The sequence below is a fragment of the Protopterus annectens genome, chromosome 16.part0, assembly GCF_019279795.1.
Source record: "Protopterus annectens isolate FY-2018-M chromosome 16.part0, PAN1.0, whole genome shotgun sequence".
Taxonomy (NCBI): domain Eukaryota; kingdom Metazoa; phylum Chordata; order Ceratodontiformes; family Protopteridae; genus Protopterus; species Protopterus annectens.
The window spans coordinates 148,890,554-148,910,548 of NC_056750.1; the positions used below are offsets into that span (position 1 = coordinate 148,890,554).

The 19,995-nt window shown below is 36.4% G+C and overlaps 1 protein-coding gene across 2 annotated transcripts in view; it reads right to left on the reverse strand.

The window, feature by feature from the left end:
• LOC122791090 (pulmonary surfactant-associated protein A1-like) overlaps window positions 1-19,995 on the reverse strand; it is a 443,204-nt gene that overhangs the window by 391,589 nt on the left and 31,620 nt on the right. The window contains exon 1 of one of the 2 annotated variants that reach the window (XM_044058890.1): window positions 5,624-5,723. The exons of the other annotated variant lie outside the window; for it this stretch is intronic. The gene's annotated coding sequence lies outside the window, so the exon portion shown is untranslated. Of the gene's footprint in view, window positions 1-5,623; window positions 5,724-19,995 lie in introns of those variants that run through there. 2 annotated transcript variants of the gene reach the window in all.

A 19,995-nucleotide genomic window follows, 5' to 3' on the forward strand; every position in this document is an offset into this window, starting at 1 on the left:
TAATCAGTTAGTGTGCTGTACTTTGTTTATTTAAACTCAGTATGTTTTCCAGTTCATAGGTTCATAGGTGTTTACTTGGTTAATGACCACAAGGGCCTTTTTAAGCATAGCCATGTATCCCAAATCTCTGATAAGTTGTGATACCCTTGATAAGAGTAAGCAGGCACTTGGGAGATGAAACATTTACAAGCAGGGGCCTTTGAGATGAACCACTTAAAAGTTGCCTGTGTCTATTAGAGACATAGTTGTCAAACCAGGGATGCATTTTCTGTTCCCCATCCAATTATCCAAATTACACTTCAATTGAGTTAGGGAGGACTCTGCTTCACATGGATGGAGAGCCTGTTCCAGAGACAGGGGTAGTCTCTGGGATACATACCTGTATCTTCATCAGGTCTTATTTATATCACAGGCTTAAATCTTTAGAATGGGTAATTCTGTTGTTGTTTGTTTTATGGATATGCAGGATGTCCATCAGAGTGGGGTCTAACAATGCCCTGTAAGGGACACTGGCTAACAAAGTTTGCAGATGACTGCAAACTGGGAGCCATTATTGAATCCCCAAATGATGTGGATACTCTACAAAAGGGCCTTACAGAAACAGATGCTTGGTGCCAGAGCCATGGGCTCAAGCTCAATGCCAAGAAATGTATTGTTATCCCCTTTGGGAAACAACATGTATCCATGAATTACCATATAGGTGGCAGTACACTAAACACAGAAAGTGTGATAAGAGACTTAGGGACACAGGTGGACAGTGGTCTCACCTTCGATAACCACATCGCCACAACAGTCAGGAAATCCTTCTATGTGGCACACCTCATCACAAAGGGCTTTTCATCCAGAAAAAAGGAGGTCATTGTCCCACTGTACTCATCCCTCATTAGATCCATTATAGAATACAACGCCCCATTTGGTATGTACCTCTCAAGACATCTGCAACAACTGGAAAGGCCTCAAAAATACCTCACTGAAAGAATCACAGGCCTAAAGCAGATGCCCTACGCTGATCGCCTTAAAAAACTCCAACTATACTCTGTCGCATATCGTCTACTCAGAGGCGATCTCTGCTTAACATACAAGGCCATGTCAAACCCAGAGCTGTTGGACATGCTACACTTAAAGAAATCCCAATCCCTCAGAGCTACACGCTCCAGGGATCTAAACCTTGTCATCACAATAAACAAGACATGCTGGAGGGATAGGTTCCTGACCCAGAGACTCCCCAGACTCTGGAATAGATTGCCCATACATGTCAAGCAGAGTGCCTCTTTGGACCTCTTCAAGAGGAACCTTGACGATTGGATGGGAGAAAGGAAATTCACCCCAGGGATCACATCAGTCGCCCTGCTAGACAGGGGTCCAGGAAAGTAAATAATGTGGGAAGAAATAGCCAGGGAATTGTTATGGCTAGGCTTGTATAGGCCCTAGGGCTGATAGCCTAGTACCAACCTATGAACCTATGAACCTATAGATCTTCCCTTGAAAGCCTATAGGAGAAAGAATACAGTGATAGTGCCTTGAGGTGGTCTGCATAGGACATTTTACCTCCATCCTGTGTTCTTTTATTGAGGAACATCTGTGGGTGTTCCAATTGTTGGTTATGCCTGGTTAGGCACATACCAAAGGGGGCATTCTACTCAATGATAGGTCTGATGAATGCCAAATACAGTGGAACAATGACTTCCTTGGACTTAGATGCCATACCTTTGTTTATAAGTTGCACAACATAGAATGATTTCCTCACTACTGTAGACACGAGATGGTCAAAAGCTAGATTACTGTCTATGTGTGCCCCTACGTCCCTGACTACTGGGTCATCTGTAAGGGGTGGCTTGCCAATATTATAGTTACCAGGGATGGATGACTCCCTGAAGTATACTGTTATGCATTTCTTGAAATTTAGTTTTAGTCCATGGTTCTGACACCAGTTGTTTGTCTGTGTCAGTCCTTCCTGGAGAACATTTGTGTCAGTGTGGAATTCATTGACAGCTCCTAATTTAGAATCATCTGCAATTTAGTCAACCAGAGACCACTGACGCTGGCCTTGACTTCAGAGAAGTAAATGTCAAAAAGGAGCAGTTCCAGGACCAGTCCCTGAGAGACTCCACTTGTGACTGGCCTCTTTGTAGAGGTAGACTCCTCATTGGTCTACGAGCTGTCAGATGTCACTGGTCTACTTGGCTGGGCTGTAACTACATGAGCATACTTGAGGGCAACTACTTGCTTTGACTATTAACCAGATTCCACAACACCCAGGAAGTGCAGAGTCTGCAAAGTGAGAATTATTTTCCACAGGTAAAGTATTCATGTTATTTGGTTCTGTGAAAAAAAAAAACTATAAGTAGTTATGTCACTTCTTGACATACATTCCCATGTGCTGAAACAAGTCATTGTAGCATACGACCGCATATGGCTGTACAAAGTTGTACACTTTCAAGCAAGTATTTGTACAGTGATTCCACAAATCTGTTGTAGACTTCTGTAAATATTTTGCTGTTCCAGTGGGTCAGCTGCTGCCTGATTCAACTTCACTTTCATACTTGTTGTTGCATACCATTAATTCTGTATTTTCCAAATGTTGCTATTGCTTTCACTGAAATTAAATTTGTCATTCTGCTGTTTTCCGTGTATTTGTTCTGGCTATTCTTTGATATTGTTTCACTGTAATATGAAGTTCTTTGCAATTGTGACCTAAAAGTCAGATTACTAAGTTTTTCGTACATATTCGGAAAGTGCTGCTATTACATTCACTGTAATTGTATTTGCCTGTTGCTGTTACTGATTCAGTATAATTGTTGGCAACCAAGCCAGACAGCTAGCCACTCACACTGTTTTTTACCAACTGTGCTTCTTCCCTCTGTAACTTAACTGAAACTGCTGCTGTTGATTTACTGAAATTCTAATCATTTGCTGTTGTAATAAGTGGACCAGATTGCTATGCTGTTCATATATTCACTAATTGTTGCTACTGCTCTCTCTGCAACTGTATTTACCATCCTATGCTACTGCTCACTGTATTGAATTCTCTTGTTGTGATAGTGAAGGCAGACTTTAAATTGTAATTCTCTTGTTAGGAAACCTAAGGAAGCCTGCTAAGTCTCTTTCAGCACTTATGTACCCACTACTGTGTTAACAGTAAAGACTCGTTGACTCCCTACTGCATTTATGAAGGCCCTCTACCATGACCTGCTGAAATTTAAACACTCCACTTCCTTCACATGCTGTTGCCTTCAGAGACAGTTTATATTTTCACCACATTGCTTGCATAGTGACATCTCTCTCAATTAAACAGAATTACAATGCTAAGTTCAACAGCAAACCTTTTGTGGTGGAATCCAAGCATAAACAAACTGTACAACAAAATAAAGAAATTCCTTGACTGTAGGAATAAACTAAATGTTTTAACATTGAAAAAAGACCAAACAAAGAGCTTAGAATCAAGATCAATTCCTACAAGGATAACTGTAAATTAAGAATTGCTACCTCTGCAAAGCATAACCATAAATCCTTCTTCAACCATGTTAGAAACCTTAGAAGCAATACCCAACACTCCAGTGAGCTAATATATTACTGGACACAGTGCGGGTGCTGCAAAGAGCACTTCTGGCTGACATCAAAGATTGAAACAATACTAATTTCATGAACTTTAATCATACTTTGACTTAGGAATGGGCTGCATTCCCGTCATGGTATTAGAAACCCAAAAGATATGGAGAAATTAAAAAAAACTAATATATAACATTTACTCATCCCTGGATGACATATACAGCATATTAGCTGATACATTTAGCGCAAACCTTACAGTTCTGTATCCTCCTAACTTTCCATTACATATTAGCATGTCTGCACCCCATAGATCACTTTGGAGGAAGTCATGAGGCAGTACCCTTAGGACAAGAACACTAGCTCCATGGTTCCAGAAAATGTACCAGGTTGTTGCTTACATGAAGCACAGCCTTAAGGTTAAATCTATTTAACCTTAGTCTCTCCACTGGATTTATATCCATGGTCTGTAAAACAGCTGTAGTTGCCCACTCTACAAGTGCTGAAATGCCACTGACCCTAGGAGCTATAGACCAATAAGCCTCACCATCCTCATCTGCAAGGTAATAGGGGCATATCTTCATGGAGTTTATAAACAAGGACATTGGTAGTCTGCAGTCCTCTGATCAATAAATTAGTACAACTAGGTATCAATGTACTCTTGATAAGATAGATAGCTCCATGGCTTACAAATAGGACATGGCAAGTATCATATAGAAATTGGACTGGTAGAATTCTTGGTTACAGTCAGGGTGTCCCACAGGACTCTGTCCTATTCTCATACTTGCTTAGATTGTTTCTTTCAGACCTATTTTTTTCATCTGAGATGTTTTACAGTCTATATGCAGATGACCTGAAATTATGTAAAATGATTACATGTGTTATAGATAGGGCATGCCTGCAAAATAACTTAATTCAATTGACCATTTGGGCACAGGAGAATAATATGCTGATAAATACATCTAAAACCAAACATATGACATTTGGGAGCTATAAATTGAAAGCTGAATATTTAATACAGCACACAGTGATTGAAACTGTAGATTCATTTAAGAACCTGGGTATATGGGTAGATACAGCTTTGAGTTTTTATAATCATGTGAACCAGTTGGTTAATGATAGTTATAGAACTATAGGTTGTAAAAAAAGATTTATAAAGATTATTAAATCAGAAATTATGCAGCCTTTGTTTGTTAGTTATGTTAGACCCAAACTTGAGTGTGGAATATCAGTATGGAAACCTTAAAAGAAAACAAGCATGAGTAAACTGGAAAGAGTACAGCAGAAATGGACCAAGGGCATGCATGGTTGTGGAAATTTAAGTTATTATAAAAAAAACTAAAATATCTGAACTTGTACTGTGTCTCATAGATATCTAAGAAGAGATCAAATTCAGATATATAGGGCATTTAGGGACAACTGGCTCTGAGAATGTTTGGAATTATCAAAAAAATAGTAGAGGATCATCAGACAACTTATGTAGAAGATTCTATAGAAATGAGGAGTGTACTAAATGGTTCTCTGAGATAGCAGCTGATGCGTGGAACAGACTACCAAATGACATTAAAGCAAGTGCTAGTTTAGATATTTTTAAGAACAGACTGGACACTTATTATAGAAACAAGTGTTTTGGTATATTGGCAGGCTAGAAGGGCATTAATGCCTGTGCTTGAAATATTTGAATGCATGTATATAGCAGTTTGGATTTGGTAAAAATAAATTCAGCCTCCTAAACTTAGTGAACTTCCATATATACAGCTTATCTTGACTTGGTAAATGCCTTTGAGTTTATTCCATATTCTGTTATTGTGAACAAGCTAATCAAACTAAATATAAGCCATTATTTAACCCACTGGATAGCAAACTGACTAACTGTAAAGTCAGGTTTCATTTAAATGTGTTTGTTAGACAAAACCACAGTATTCTTGGGGGTTCCAAGATGGTCGCCTGCCAGTAACCATGCATTCAGTGCTACTCTTATTACAGTTTAACTATCTGACCCTATAAATGAGCATCAATTGTCAAAAATCAATCAGCAATAACAATAATATCTTGAAACTTTGCCTTTGTCACTTACCTAATAATATTTCTTAACTACTTATTGAACCAGGCATAAAAACTATCCTGCCTTACACTGGTGTCTTTGTCCACGTGTAGCCGTCTCTCTATTTCAATAAGGAGTTCAGCTGAAAGGAAAAGAGTGAATTAACAGAACACAAATGTCTAACTCACTGCAACAAACGGATGCACAAACATCTAAAGCAAAACTATCCCAAACTGCAACTCCTGAAAAGGATATGACTTTGAAAAGGCAGAGAACACTTAAATTGCAGTATGATGCTCCAAAACCGGCTTAGAGATCTAAACAGGAGCAACTGTACAGTGTAGGTGACTTGAAATTAGCCCTCCAACCTCAGCAAACTGAAATTCAAAACTTCTCAACCAAACTAGCCTCATTTGGTAATAATCTAGACCAAACAATACTAAGACCGGAACAAAATGAGGTTAAAATAATGGACAGTGAAGTTAAAATTGAGGAGCTCAACAAAAATCTTAATGCAAGTATAGCTTCCGCGAAAGAAGTGGAAGAGAAAATAATTGATCTCAAGGACAGAAATAGAAGAAATAACATCTTAGAGGTATTCCCAAAAAAATCGATCAAGCTCAGCTATCTACAATAATAAAAGAGATCCTGGTTATTCTGTTAGATGGTAAAGAAGTTACCCGGGAAATTGTAATTGAATTCAGCTCTCAATCCATAAATCACAAGTAACCAATGCAACCAGACAAGTTTATGCCAGAATACTAAATGCTTCACATGTACAAAACATTATTACAGCAGCTAAACAGAACAAAAACATTTTTTGGAGAGGACATAAAATGTCCATATCCCAAGACCTCCAACTGCAAATTAAACAGCAAAGACATTTACTTTCTCAGTATTGCACTTACTTGAGCTCCAAGAAAATACATTTTCAAATGAAATACCTTGCCTTATTGGTTTTCCAACATAATGATCACAAACTCCAAGTCAGTACACCAAAAGAAGCTAAGACTGCGTTTCTGAAAGCGTTTAATGAAACACCTGAAAAGTAAAGTGCCTGCAAACTACTTTACTGCCCTGGTTTAAATACTTTAAAGTACCACTCGCTAAAGTGGTTTTAAAAATGCATATTAAATTAGCCTTATTAATGTAAAATTTAAATACCTCTTTATCCCCATCATTGCAACATTCCAAATGACACAGGAAGTTCTAGGGAGTACACACCTCAGTGGAACAATTTGTTCTTCTCAAAATTCATGAAATTATCCACTCGAGGTGTATAAAATGTATATAACTTCCATTTCCTGCCACACTGTGTGACTCAAACCTGAAGATTACTCCTATAAACAACCACTCCAAGTGGCCAAGATGGGATTACCTATACATAGACAGCTTTAGGCACCAGCGAACCCTGCGGTCGCTGGGGTCCCCTGTTCCTGTGGGGCCCCCAACCACAGCAAGTTATCTTACCTTGATATTTTGTAACATGTCTGTCAAACCAACAAAAGCTAGTATCAATCTTGTACACTTAATAAACCAGGTGGGTAATAATGCTTATTTATATCTCCTTTGAAATTCAAAAATGTCTTTGGTTATAGTAACAATGTTTTATCAATCAAGAGCCTTCACAATTCCATGAAATATTTTACCAATAACATAGTGTCTATGGCTTAGTTAAACCCTGCTGGTGGACATTCTGTACACTAAAACTAACAACATAGCCAGCTTTAGGTGTCTGCAATACCTGTAGCTGCAAGGGGGCCCCCTTAATCATCCTTCACTGTGTGGGGCCCCACAAAAGCTGCTGCTGGTTGGGGAAAATGGGGAAAAAAAACTGTATTCATTTCCTGATTATTCTCTTTAATCTGAACAGGCTGTACTATGACCCTGTTAGGATAAAGCTGATAATGAACATAAGCAAGGTAAGCACTAGAGAGATCAGCAGCCCAGTGTGACCAGTGTCCATGCATACCTTGGATAATGATCATGAGCAAGGTAAGCACTAGAGAGATCAGCAGCCCAGTGTGACCAGTGTCCATGCATGCCTTGGGCAGCCCAGTGTGACCAGTGTCCATGCATGCCTTGGATTTTAAGAAGAGCTAATACTTTTGATCTTCAGGGATGGTTTTCTCTTTTAGGGAGTTTTATAAATACTTACAGAATACCAGATACTGTAATTCTCAACTTCTTCACTGAAGAATTCAGCACATTACCAATAATAACAGAATTTGTTTGTGTCTTTCGGCTTTTCCCGGTTAGGGGTCGCCACAGCGGAACTCCGGTCCGCTAATGATTGGCAGTTGATTTTTACATACCGGCTTGCCAGGCCTGATGCACAACCTTCAACTAAGGTACTCCCATTCACGCATTTCTCCATGCAGAAGACACTCTAGCTGAGAATCGAACTGGACAGCGTCTTACTGTGAGGCGACAACGCTACCGCAGCACCACCACAGAATAAAGGCTCAAAATCAAGAACACATTTTAAATATTACTCTGATTCAATGAAAAAGATAATAGAATAACATTTTTTTATCAACATTAAGTATAAAACTCTAATGTCTGGATTTATTGATTGTTTGTAATCCTGAATGATTTACAAGCAAATAAAATGTGTTACAAAGGACAGAACAAAATTATGTGCAAAATCAGGGAAGGTCTGCGAAATTAGGGACAGTGAGAGGTTTGCATTATTCCTCACTTAGGTAAATAAAAGTGACTCATCCCTGCTTCTGTCTGATAACTACTTAACAGCAGTCACTAATCTGGTGTGCTGGTACCACTGTTGTACAATGTATTGCTGAAATAAGTACAAAACTAATATTGCTGTGGCTTATGCTTGAGTGTGTGTGTGTGTGTGTGTGTGTGTGTGTGTGTGTGTGTGTGTGTGTGTGTGTGTGTGTGTGTGTGTGTGTGTGTGTGTGTGTGTGTGTATGTGTGTCTGTGTGTGTGTGTGTGTATGTGTGTAAAAATGTCAGTGAGTTTAATCTGTGCACACACACAATAATGCCAGGATATACATTATTCTTCTGAGTGTCAGTAAAAAATGTAACTAACAAGAAATTATATTTCAAAAGTAAGGCATAACATATATCCCAGAACATTTAGACACTTAGATCTTCTAAGACACTGGGGTCCCCTACTCCCCAGACTGTATAAATGGATACAAAGGGCTCCCTTAATCATCCTTGACTGTGTGGGGTCCCCACAAATGCTGTTGTTTGAGAAAAAATGAGGGGGAAAATATATATTTATTTTCTGATTATGTTCTTTAACCTGAACAGGGCTGTGATATGATCCTGTTAGCATAATGTTGATAATGGCCTCTGCTCTCAGCTGCACCCATCCTAATACCAGCCCCGCTCGGATGACTGTGTACAGAAAGGTGCTGTAGGTTATATGGGTGGTGGGACTGTGGTGTTACTCCTCACAGTCAAATCTTAGCGGTGTGCACATGAGGTAATTAAAACTTGCGTTAGGGCTGAGGCCGGTGTGGTGATTGATTCTTTTACTTTTCTTACATACCTCGGAGGTGTACAAAGAAGGTTACTACAACTTGTGTAGGAGCATCAAATTAGAATTTGTTACAGTAATCCTTATGTTTTCACTTTCCTCACAATCACACTTAGGACACATATACAGGTAGCTGCCTTTGACAGTTTGGATTGAGGAGTGAGGAGGCATATTATGTATATGTATATCAGCAGTCCCTTGAAATACACAACTGTGGTAATTTGAACCTCTGCCTTCATCCCAGTCTAACACCAGAGGGATGCAAAAACTGTCTTTCTGGGGGGACTGGGAGGCAGGCAATTCCCAGATAGGGCCTGTGTATCCAGACAACAAAGGGTTGTTAGTTTATTGTGAGCTACTGTTTTGTCATCTTTGAACATTAAGCCTTTAGTACAACTTATGTCTTCCTTGAATTTAAAAACTAAAACTGAAATTTTTTTCTTATTTCCTAAATGATTATTACTGTACTGTCTTTCTCAGGAAATGTGTGTTGAAATGATGCAATGAAAACTACAACTGAACAGCAACACAATTTCTTTACTTAATCATCATTTCTGTTCAAGACTTTACTGGATGAAAAGGTATGTAAAAAGAAAAAAACTTTAAAATGTGCTTCAGAGCATATAGAAAGTTATAGCTTCTTGAAAAAGTTGAAAAGTAGGTAAAATGTGAGAAAAGGAAGAAAAAAGTAATGTGCATGGTATGGGGAGCCCAAGATGGGCAGGGGGGGGGGCAGGTGAAGACTGGAGGCTGCTGTGTGTATAGGGGTGGGATTTGAAATAGTAGGCCTAGGGTGCTATTTCACCTAAGTTTTACCTGTACATAGAGTTGCTACAATATGTCATTGCTGCAACTAAATGCCAATAACTGTAAATGTCTCTTTGTGAGTAGGCCAACACAGTGTACTACACAAGTCTTGTAAGAATATTGTAGCAAAGGATCAGTCTGTGCATACTACTCCTAAAAGTTTGCAGCATGAACTAAAAGGTTGCTTAGGAAGGGTGGCAGTGACAGGGTCATATGTAGACTGGAAGTGCCTAGGGGGCCCCCAGCTTGACATCTGCTGGGGGCCCCCAAAATGCTAACACCTGCCTATAAAGCACTGCAAAAGCTCAAATTAAGTAAGAATAACTACAGATTGTATTCTTGCTTTACTTTATGCTTGGGAAACAATGGCGCTTAAAGTTCAAATGTATGCAAACTATTTATCTCACAGGCTATTCTGGTTTCTCTTGGATTTCTACAATTTGCTATTTTGCCAAATAGATTTATTTGGTCTTCAGAGACATTGAATTCTGGCATCTACAATATAATTCTAAATATTAAAGCTAGCAGATTAGGGTCTAGTTCTAAATAAAAGATCTTCATCTGTGTTCACATAATTAGTTAAATAGACCCTGTTTTGTTGATGACAGCCTGTATGTAATTACTAGTGCATCTAATAATTAATACAACTAAAACCATTGTACTGTCTTGCATATAGTTAATTTAGTAAATTCATAGGTGGTATTTTGCTATTAGCTGTATGACTTCTTACTTTACTAACTCTGCTTAGTATCATATAATACCTTTTTGTTTTTACCAGCAGCTGATATTATACAAAATTGTTTTGTCTGATCTATACATAATATTTGGTAAAGCCCTGGCTTTATTTCGTTTACTAAATAGTCCAGTCTATATGCTGCAAGTTTGCTGACGAGGTAACTAAACTTTGTAATGTTGTTACAAAAATGAAAATGCAGTGCCTATTTAAATATAGGAAATATAAACAATCAAATATAATTAACAACCTGTTGATAAAACTCTGAAACTGGACTCATCTTAACAAGGGAAAGAGCGGGATAATTTATAAGCTGTTTTGAATTACATGTACTGATGTTTATACTTCCATTTAGTAAGTTAAACTGTTACTATAGTGGTGTTACTTACCAGCTTTTCTTCTCACCTATTGGCTCAGGAAGTTTTAAGCACAGAGAAACACATTTCTAAGCAACTGCTTATGTGATTTAATTATACTCCTCGTTAACTGATTTGATGTGTGCCTATTAACTAGTAATCCTTTACTAATCTTTATTTAACTATATAATACCAATAGCTGAATTAAATAAATTTTAGTAATTAAGCATTTGAATGGTTGGATATAACTCATACTAATGTCTTCTATTTAGGAGTATTAAATCCAATGTGTGCTGTCTTGATGGCTGTTGTTACTTTGGATAACATTATGTTGTTTTACTTCTTCCCTCTGTTACATTATATTGACCTTCAGGAAAAGAAATTATACAAATCCTTTAATAATCCCTACTATTATAATTTCTTACTTCAGAGGGATAGGTGGATAGGCACTAGGATAGATCTAGAGGATAGAGATGTCACATTAATGTACAAACCTATTAGTCAAAATTGTATTCTAAGTGAACAATATAATACTGTCAAATCTTTTGAATATGTAAACAGCATACAACCACAGTCAGTTCTAAGAATTTATAATAATTGATTCATGGAATATAAATGGCTTTATGATAAAAAAAATATGCAGCTTCAGGAAACACATATGACCAATGAAGAATGGGACAAAGGCAGTGACAAAATTTGGATAAAACAAATTATTGCAGCTGGGAATGTTACAGCTTCTAAATGAATAGCAATTATAATAAAAAAAAAATCTTTTCAATGTGAAATTTTGAATTGTAAATCAGATGTTACTGGAGGATGGTGCTATTTCACTAGCTCCTACCCCTCAATTATCAAACCTATAATGCTTCTAACCATTTATGGTCCTTGTACGAACCACCAAACATTTTTATATGAAATATATAATGTGCTAATGCAGTTTACTAACCACTACTATATTTTGGTTGGAGACTGGAATATGCTTGTCAATCCATCTAATGACAGATCATATAAAAATAAACAATCATCTCTAATTACTTTAGCACTAGAAGAGTTAATGGATAATTTCGACCTAATTGATTCCTATACCAGCCACCAATATGATAAATTGATAAACAAATATACATATTTTTCTGCACGATACAAATCATGGCCAAAAACTGACTTTTTTGATGTCTGAATTTCTATCAATGATAGGGACTATATATAAGGTAGCTCCTAGATCTATCTCTGACTACTTGAAGATTTCAATTGAAATAAACTGCTCTAAATCAAAACACATGAAATACAATTATTCAAATTGGACTCTCAATGCAAATCTAATAAAAAAAGGAAGTAATACTAGAAGTTACAAATGTCCTAACTCAATTGGAAACAGATATTGTTAATAGTGATATTCGTTATGACACACAATGGACTGCAACAAAAACTGTAATAAAATGTATCCTCATTCATAAAGCATCATTTTATGAAAGGCAAGATAATGATAAAAAAAACTTAAACTGGAAAAACAAATAAAAAAGTGGAAGAAAAACTTCAAAATAAATATACTACTGAATTAAAAGAGATTATGTTAAACTTGCAAAAGCAACTTCACTCTTTACATTCACAAAATTACTCTATTACTGAACTTAGATTACTCCATAAATATGTAGAATGGGCCCAAATACCTTGCAAAACATTAGCAACATTAATAAACATTAAAAATGGCCCCCCTAGAATATCAGAAATAAATTATAAAGGCAAATCACTATATTCAGATTCTGATATTACCGGTTCTTTTGAAGAGATCTATAAAAGACGTATATAGCTCACAGTAAAATTTTCACACTGACCAATATGAGAAATTTATAAAAGACTTAAAGTTCCAACTCTTAAATGAAAAACAAAGCAATTTCCTCAAAATGCCTATTACATTAGAAGAAATTAAACTAGCAACTGACAATTTAAAAACAAGTAAAGCTCCTGGACCAGATTGCTTCACAGCTGAATTGTACAAGAAATTTACCTTGCAAATTTCAAATATCTTGCTAAGAGTATTCAACTGTATTATTACTTATGGTATCTCGGATCTGTATATTAATAATTCAAAAACTATCATCATTCTTAAACCTAACTCATATAAAACTAACCCCAATAACTATAGACCTATTGCTCTTAAAAATGTAGATATTAAAATACTAACCTCAATATTAGTTCGAACATTGCAAAAAAAAGACTACCATCTGTAATATCTCTTGAGCAATCAGGTTTTATGAAACGAAGACAGGTCTGTGATAACACCCTAACTCTAGACACAATAATTCAACTCTTGGCAAAAGATAAATATCTGAGGTATGCTTTGTCAGTAGATGCAAGTAAAGCCTTTGATAAAGTCAATTTAAAATTTATTTTTAAAATTCTCCACTGCTTTAATATACCCCAAGAATTTATCAACATCATTAAGGTGATTTACAATAATACATCTACAATGCTTCATATAAATAAATTAGAATCTAAACCTTTGAAAATTACCAATGGGACCAGAGAGGGTTGCCCCTTCTCCTTATCTCTTCAGCCTCTACATAGGAGCCTTATTGCTTTATATAACCCCAAAAACTTTCACCATATACCAACTCTTCAAAAGATCGGTGTACAATTTGCAGCTTTTGCTGATGATCTAATTATTTACTTTGAACTTTCAAACACTGATTTGCATAAAAAGTCCGAAATGCATCAAAAATTCTCCTCTGTAATGATCTATGAAATGAATCCAACTAATCAAAATTACACTTCAATCCAAGCCTCAAATTAAATAATAAAATGCTAGCCCTAACCAATTGCCCTCAAATTAAGAACATCACAGTATGGAAAATATACCAGCTTGAAAAACTCAACTTAGCTGACTTAAGAACTTATTTGGGAGTCACCATCATATACAACACCATACTTAGACAGATCAACTTACCAGTAAATGCCAAATTCTCAAAACCGAGGACCAATGAGCAGGACATTAAAATGCTCCAATCAATTATAAAAACCTTATAATACAAAGCAAAATGATTTCAAATGTTTATAAACTAACTGCAATTAAATTCAAATCTTCACTCATATACTTAACTATTGGAATGAGAAAAACAATAATATCACTATAGACCAAACAACCCAGGCAATAAAGAATGCACTCAAGCTTACCCCATTCAAAGGTTTAATATGTACCAAACTTATGATCAATAACAATGCCTACTATACATCTGCCATTCTTAATAAATTCAGTTCAAAATTTTTAACAACTTGTCATCTTTGCCCTCAAAAAATGGCAGATATACTTCACGTCTTCTGAAGTTGTAAAAATGTTTATAAATTATGGTGTTCATTAAAAGTTAAACTTGACAAAATGGGCTACAAAAAGACTACATTTTCTTGGGAAACAGCAATTCTCCACATAACAGCTAAAAAAATATAGGTCTATACAAGCATATTCTGATCACAATATGTACACTAATTAAATTCTACATTGCCAAAAATTGGTTAGATAGATCTAAAAATACATGGGGAAATTTTAAGACTATGCCAACCAGATTCATATCTTCACATAAATTGGTCACTAAGAATCAAAATAAAATATATTTTCAAAACTACTGGGCTTGTGTCTTAGATACTATACCTAAAAATTAATAGCTGGCTTCTCTTTATGATGTATCTTATGACACCCAACTTTTTTGTATTTTTCTTTATACATTCTCTTCTTTTATATACACATTAAAACTTTGTAACAAATAACTTATAGTAAGCAGATAAAGGTCAAATTTGTAATTCAAATCCCGTTTTCTAAAGTTTACAAGTTACTTTCACCTGTTTGACAACTATTTATAGCCTTTATAATTTTATTACTCAACTTTTTTATTCTCATCCTTAAGTTGTAAGCACCTCTGTGGCATCTGGATGTAAATTGATGTAAATAGTTATTGATACAATGCTTTAATGCTTTTACCATGGGTGTACAACTAGTCATGTATGTCACAAACTTATTTTTAATTACAAACCCGTGTAATTAAAACACACCTCTGCTTAATGAGTATTACAATATATGTGCACCACTATATATACTTGTAAATTTTATTTATTTAATATTTGTTTACCAGGATGGTCTGGCTGGACAGTAATGTTTTTTTCAGTGGAATCCTGTGGAGAAAAGCTCCAGAATAAAGGTTACAGAGTATGAACAATGTATATAATAATAATCAAGTTACAGATGTAGAAAGATAAACATGCTAATAATACAGAGATAAGCAAAGTCATGTGATCTCACACTTTACAGACATGCACAATTTTATATAGTATAGGCATACAAACAATATTTATAGTATGTAGAAAGAGAGAGGGTATAATACAGTATCATGTTTGACTAAAGCATATGAGGTACACTAATTCAGCAGGAAGGGAGTTCAGGGAGGAACTTTGCAGACACATAAATCGTTGGTGTATAGGTAGGATTTTAATTGGGTTTTGAAGGTGGTTGCACATTTTTGTAGTCTGAGGTCAGGAGGCAGATTATTCCAGGTTTTAGCAACTAAAGTGAAGAGATATTCACCTGAACTATTTTACACTGGCTATTTTCTATTAGAGCTTTATTAGTAGATCGTAACTGCCTATTTGAATTGTAGAAGGTTATGATGCTGGACAGGGTAAATTTTATTTCTGGATAGTATAAGATTTGGTGTGCCAGGTTGAGTTGGTGGTGTCATAGTATATTTATGAATTCTAACCAGTGTAGTTTATTTAGGGATTGGCAGTGGTGGGATCATGATCTGGCATTGGCAGTGAATCTGGTGATTTTGTTATAGCATGTGTATAGTTTATTAAGGTCAGTTTTATTTAGGTTTGTTAATACTGGATATGCATATAGTATAGTCGCTAGCAGATGGGTTCTGGCTATGGCGATTCTAGCTTCAGAAGTTAGGTATTGTTTATAGCGATAGAAGGTCCCTAGCTTTTTGTAGACTTTGGAGACAGTGAGGGATATATGTTTGTTGTACTTTAGTTGTTGGTCAGTGGTGAATCCTAGTAACTTAGCTTCTGGGACTGGGGTGGTGAGAGTCTTGCTAACTGTGGATATGGAGAAGGTAGTATCTTGGGTTTTTGTAAGGTAGAACATCATACGCTGTGTTTTCTTTTGGTTTAATATTAACTGGGAATTGTTTAGCCAAAATTCTATTTTAGTGAAGGATTGTTGTTTTGTTGGAGAAGTTGGATGTTGGATGCTGAGCAGATCAGAGTTGTATCATAGGCATATTGGACTAATCTGGCATTTGTACTTGTGGAGTGGAGTTGATTTGTAAAAATGTTGAACAGGAGGAGACCGAGGATGGAGCCTTGAGGTATGCTTACTGTGACTGGGAGTTGGGGGGATAGAGAGTTAAGCCATTTGACAGACTGATGGTGGTTATCTAGATAGTGTTTAAACCAATGTAGGGTGGGGCTGTCAAAGTTGAGATCTAAAAGGCAGGTTAGGCATTTATTGTGCGAAACTGTATCAAAAGCTTTGGATAAGTCTAGAAATGTGGCAGAGACAAAATTACCTTGGTTCCTGCATGTGTTTATGATGTTGGTGAAGTTAATTAGGGCTGTGGTGGTGCTGTGGGAAGCCATGTTGTAAGCTGGATAAAAGGTTGTTGGTGAGGAGGTGGATGAGGAGTTGCTGGAGTTGCTGGTGAATGCATCTTTCTAGGATTTTGGATAGTGGAAAGAGGACTGCAATGGGTTGATAGTTGAAGAGATCAGTGGATGGATCACCCTTGTGGAGGAGGATAATGAAAGAGGTTTTCCACAAGGTTGGAATGGTGTGTTCTGTAATAGATCTATTTATTAGCAGTGTGATTGAGTAGGCTATGGCTGTAGATGATAGTTGGAGGTATTCAGGTGGAAGATTATCGGCAGCAAGGGTGGTTGGTTTAAGTTTTACTAAGAATGTTTGGATGCTATATATTGGTACTGGTTTGACTGAGAAGGGGGTAGAGTTAGTCTGGTGTGTAGGAGGTTGTGAGAGGTTAATGGTGTTTGTATTGTTTATTAGTTTAAGTATTGAAGAAGTAATTAGTCATTGAAACTGGAGGCTATATGTGTGTTTAAACCATCTATATTAGGTGGGGGAGTTGTTGCTTTACCAGGTTGGAGGATGTGGTTCACTGCAGCCTAAAATTTTTGAGGGTTGTTACTATGTTGTTTTATAGGGAAGTATAGTGATTTTGCTTGTCAGCCTTAACTTTCTAGCTTTGTTTCTAAGTTCATGATAGGCTTGCCTACTTTTGAGTGTTTTGTGTTGGCACCAGGTTTTCCAAGCCTGACCCCTGTCTTTTAGTAAAGCCCTTGTGGTGCTTTGTAGCCTTGGAGCAGGGTTGCTGCATATTCTAATTGTTTTTATTGGGGCTAGATGGTTGAGGATGTCAGGAAATGTGGAGTTGAAATATTCTACTGCATTGTCTAGTGGGAGCGTTTTGATGAGAGACCAGTTGCAGGATTTTAAGGCTTCTAAGAAGTGGTCGTGGTGGTCTGTGTAAATGTTTTAAAAGTGTGATATCTCTCATGTTTCTTTTGTACATATGCTATTTTTTTTCTTCTTTATATGAAAATCAATAAACAGTATATTGGAAAAAATACAGTATTCTCTTTGCATAGGTCTAGAAATGCAGCCATATTAAAGCAGGCCTTCACAGTTAGCATACAGTTTCATGAATGCACTTTCAGTCAGTGAAAATAACCTTCAGTCAAGAATACTGATAAGAGCAGAATGTGCAGTACATTGAGAACAAACAGATTGTACAAGGCTTGGGAACCAAGGTTAAAGAGGTGTCATGTAGATTATTCGGAAATATTTCAGACACAGTTAGTTAAGTTAGTTCATTTGGACTGATATTCAGAAAGTCACTGCAGTACAGACACTCAGGTATGAGTGTAGAAGTCAGGTCAAATACCCAGCATTCCAGCATATAAATGATGCTATTCAGGAGGAAAGGAATATGAAGAATATGAGTGCAGAAACTACAGACTATTTCAGTTTATCAGCATTATTACTGGAAACAGTGTTTGTATAATGTTGACATGTACCTCCACTGTACCTAAAACATTCTTAACTGAACTACAGTGTTTGCAGACTTTATTCATAGTTTCATAGACCGTTACTAGGCTAACACCCCAAGGTCCCCTTCTAAGCCCAGCCAAGTTTTCCCGAATGAATAATGATGTCATGCATCCAAATATGACATTAAGAGCCAGGCATTTATTCTGAAATGTACAAGAAGATTTGGCCCATAAAGGAGAGACTGGCCCCTGTTCAATACGAGTTTAGGTAATTAAGAGAGAAAGACATTCATTTTACTCTCATTCCAGTTTCGTGCAGTTATTTCCTGTTCATACCAATATTCTACATTCATATCAATTCTTACACTCACCAATACAAACAAGCTATTAGTTTAGGGGGCTTGGTATCATATAAAAAGTGAGATCTTCCAGGGATTGGTTCTGGGGCAACTCCTGTACAGTATTCACTTCCCTAATGTCAAAGCAGATGTAAGGTACATGTGGTTGATGACTGCAGACTCAGAGCTACGAAAACTCTCCAGGTGACTGCCAGATTCCCTAGTAGGGCCTTTCACATACAAATAAATGGTATCAGGACCACTGACTAAAGATAAATGCTAAAGCAGTGTAGCATCATATCATTTGGTAAACACATGCACTCATGTACCTACACAGATGACATCCCCATGAAAAGTGACATAGTTGTGAAGGGACCTGTGCAATTTCATAGACAATGGACTATCTTTTCACTGATATATATATATATTGTTTCTAAGAAGTATTCTCTCTATCCAAACTTATTACTAGGGATATATCTTCTAGGTCAGTGAAGGTTATTATTGGTCTCTACTCCTTCTTTACAGATACTTAAAATATGATGCCACTTTCAATATGTACCTGCCCAAAAATATGACTCAATTTGAGAATAGGGTTGCCACCTTTTCAAATGGCCAAAGCATTTTCTCATACAAAGGATAGAACTTAACTTTTGCCTAAATAAAAGCTGTCTTAAAGCACTGTCCTTCCTCTCTGTTTTTTTTTTTTCAGACATTTGGTGGGGGACCATTGTCTTGTCTAGAAAGCCTCAAATGATCCAGCCCTAAGTGTCCATCCATACATTCATAAATCAAACACCGCCATTAGTATTCACTCAAAAGAGCTAAACTTTCACCACAACATAACAAAAACTGTATGGAGAGATATACATACACGTTCTCTAAGAATCACCCTCCTAGGGAATAGACTTACTTTATTTGTTAAGCAAAATAGCTCCTTGACTCTCTTCAGAAGAAACCTGAATGACCGAATGGGAAACTGAAAACACTCTAAGCCTGGATCTTTAAACCGTCATTGAAACAGGAAGAAATTATTTGGCTGTTACTCTTAAAGAAGGGAACTGATGAAGCAGAAGCTTGAGGTTAGACTATAAATGATCTATCTGACCAACAGTTTAGAAAGAACCCATAAACTTATGAACTTGTGATAGAAATTAGAGCTCAACTTAGAGGCCTTTGAGATTCTCATTCTTAAGAAACATGCAGAAGCATTTCATTGCTATGTAAAGATCTGCATAATAATAATAATAATAATAATAATAATAATAATAATAATAAAAACAGTTTATTTGATGATAAAAAAACTATTACCATGCAAGAATATACTTGCAGGTAGTTAGTATTTATTTCAATTTTTGCATTTTATAACACACATTTTTAAGATTGGTTACATTTGTGTTTTCTTGGGATTGATATATGCATTTTGTAACACTGTTCACTGTAAAAGTGCTGCTCATAAGCTAGAAATAAGGTAATAGGTTCATAAGTATATACTAGGCTAACAATCACTAGGCCTTTATAAGCCTAGCTGTGCAAACCAAATGAGTTCCTTTATTTGCTGTATCTTGGTTGTATATATTAGGAGAGGGGTGTGTTAGTTTGGAT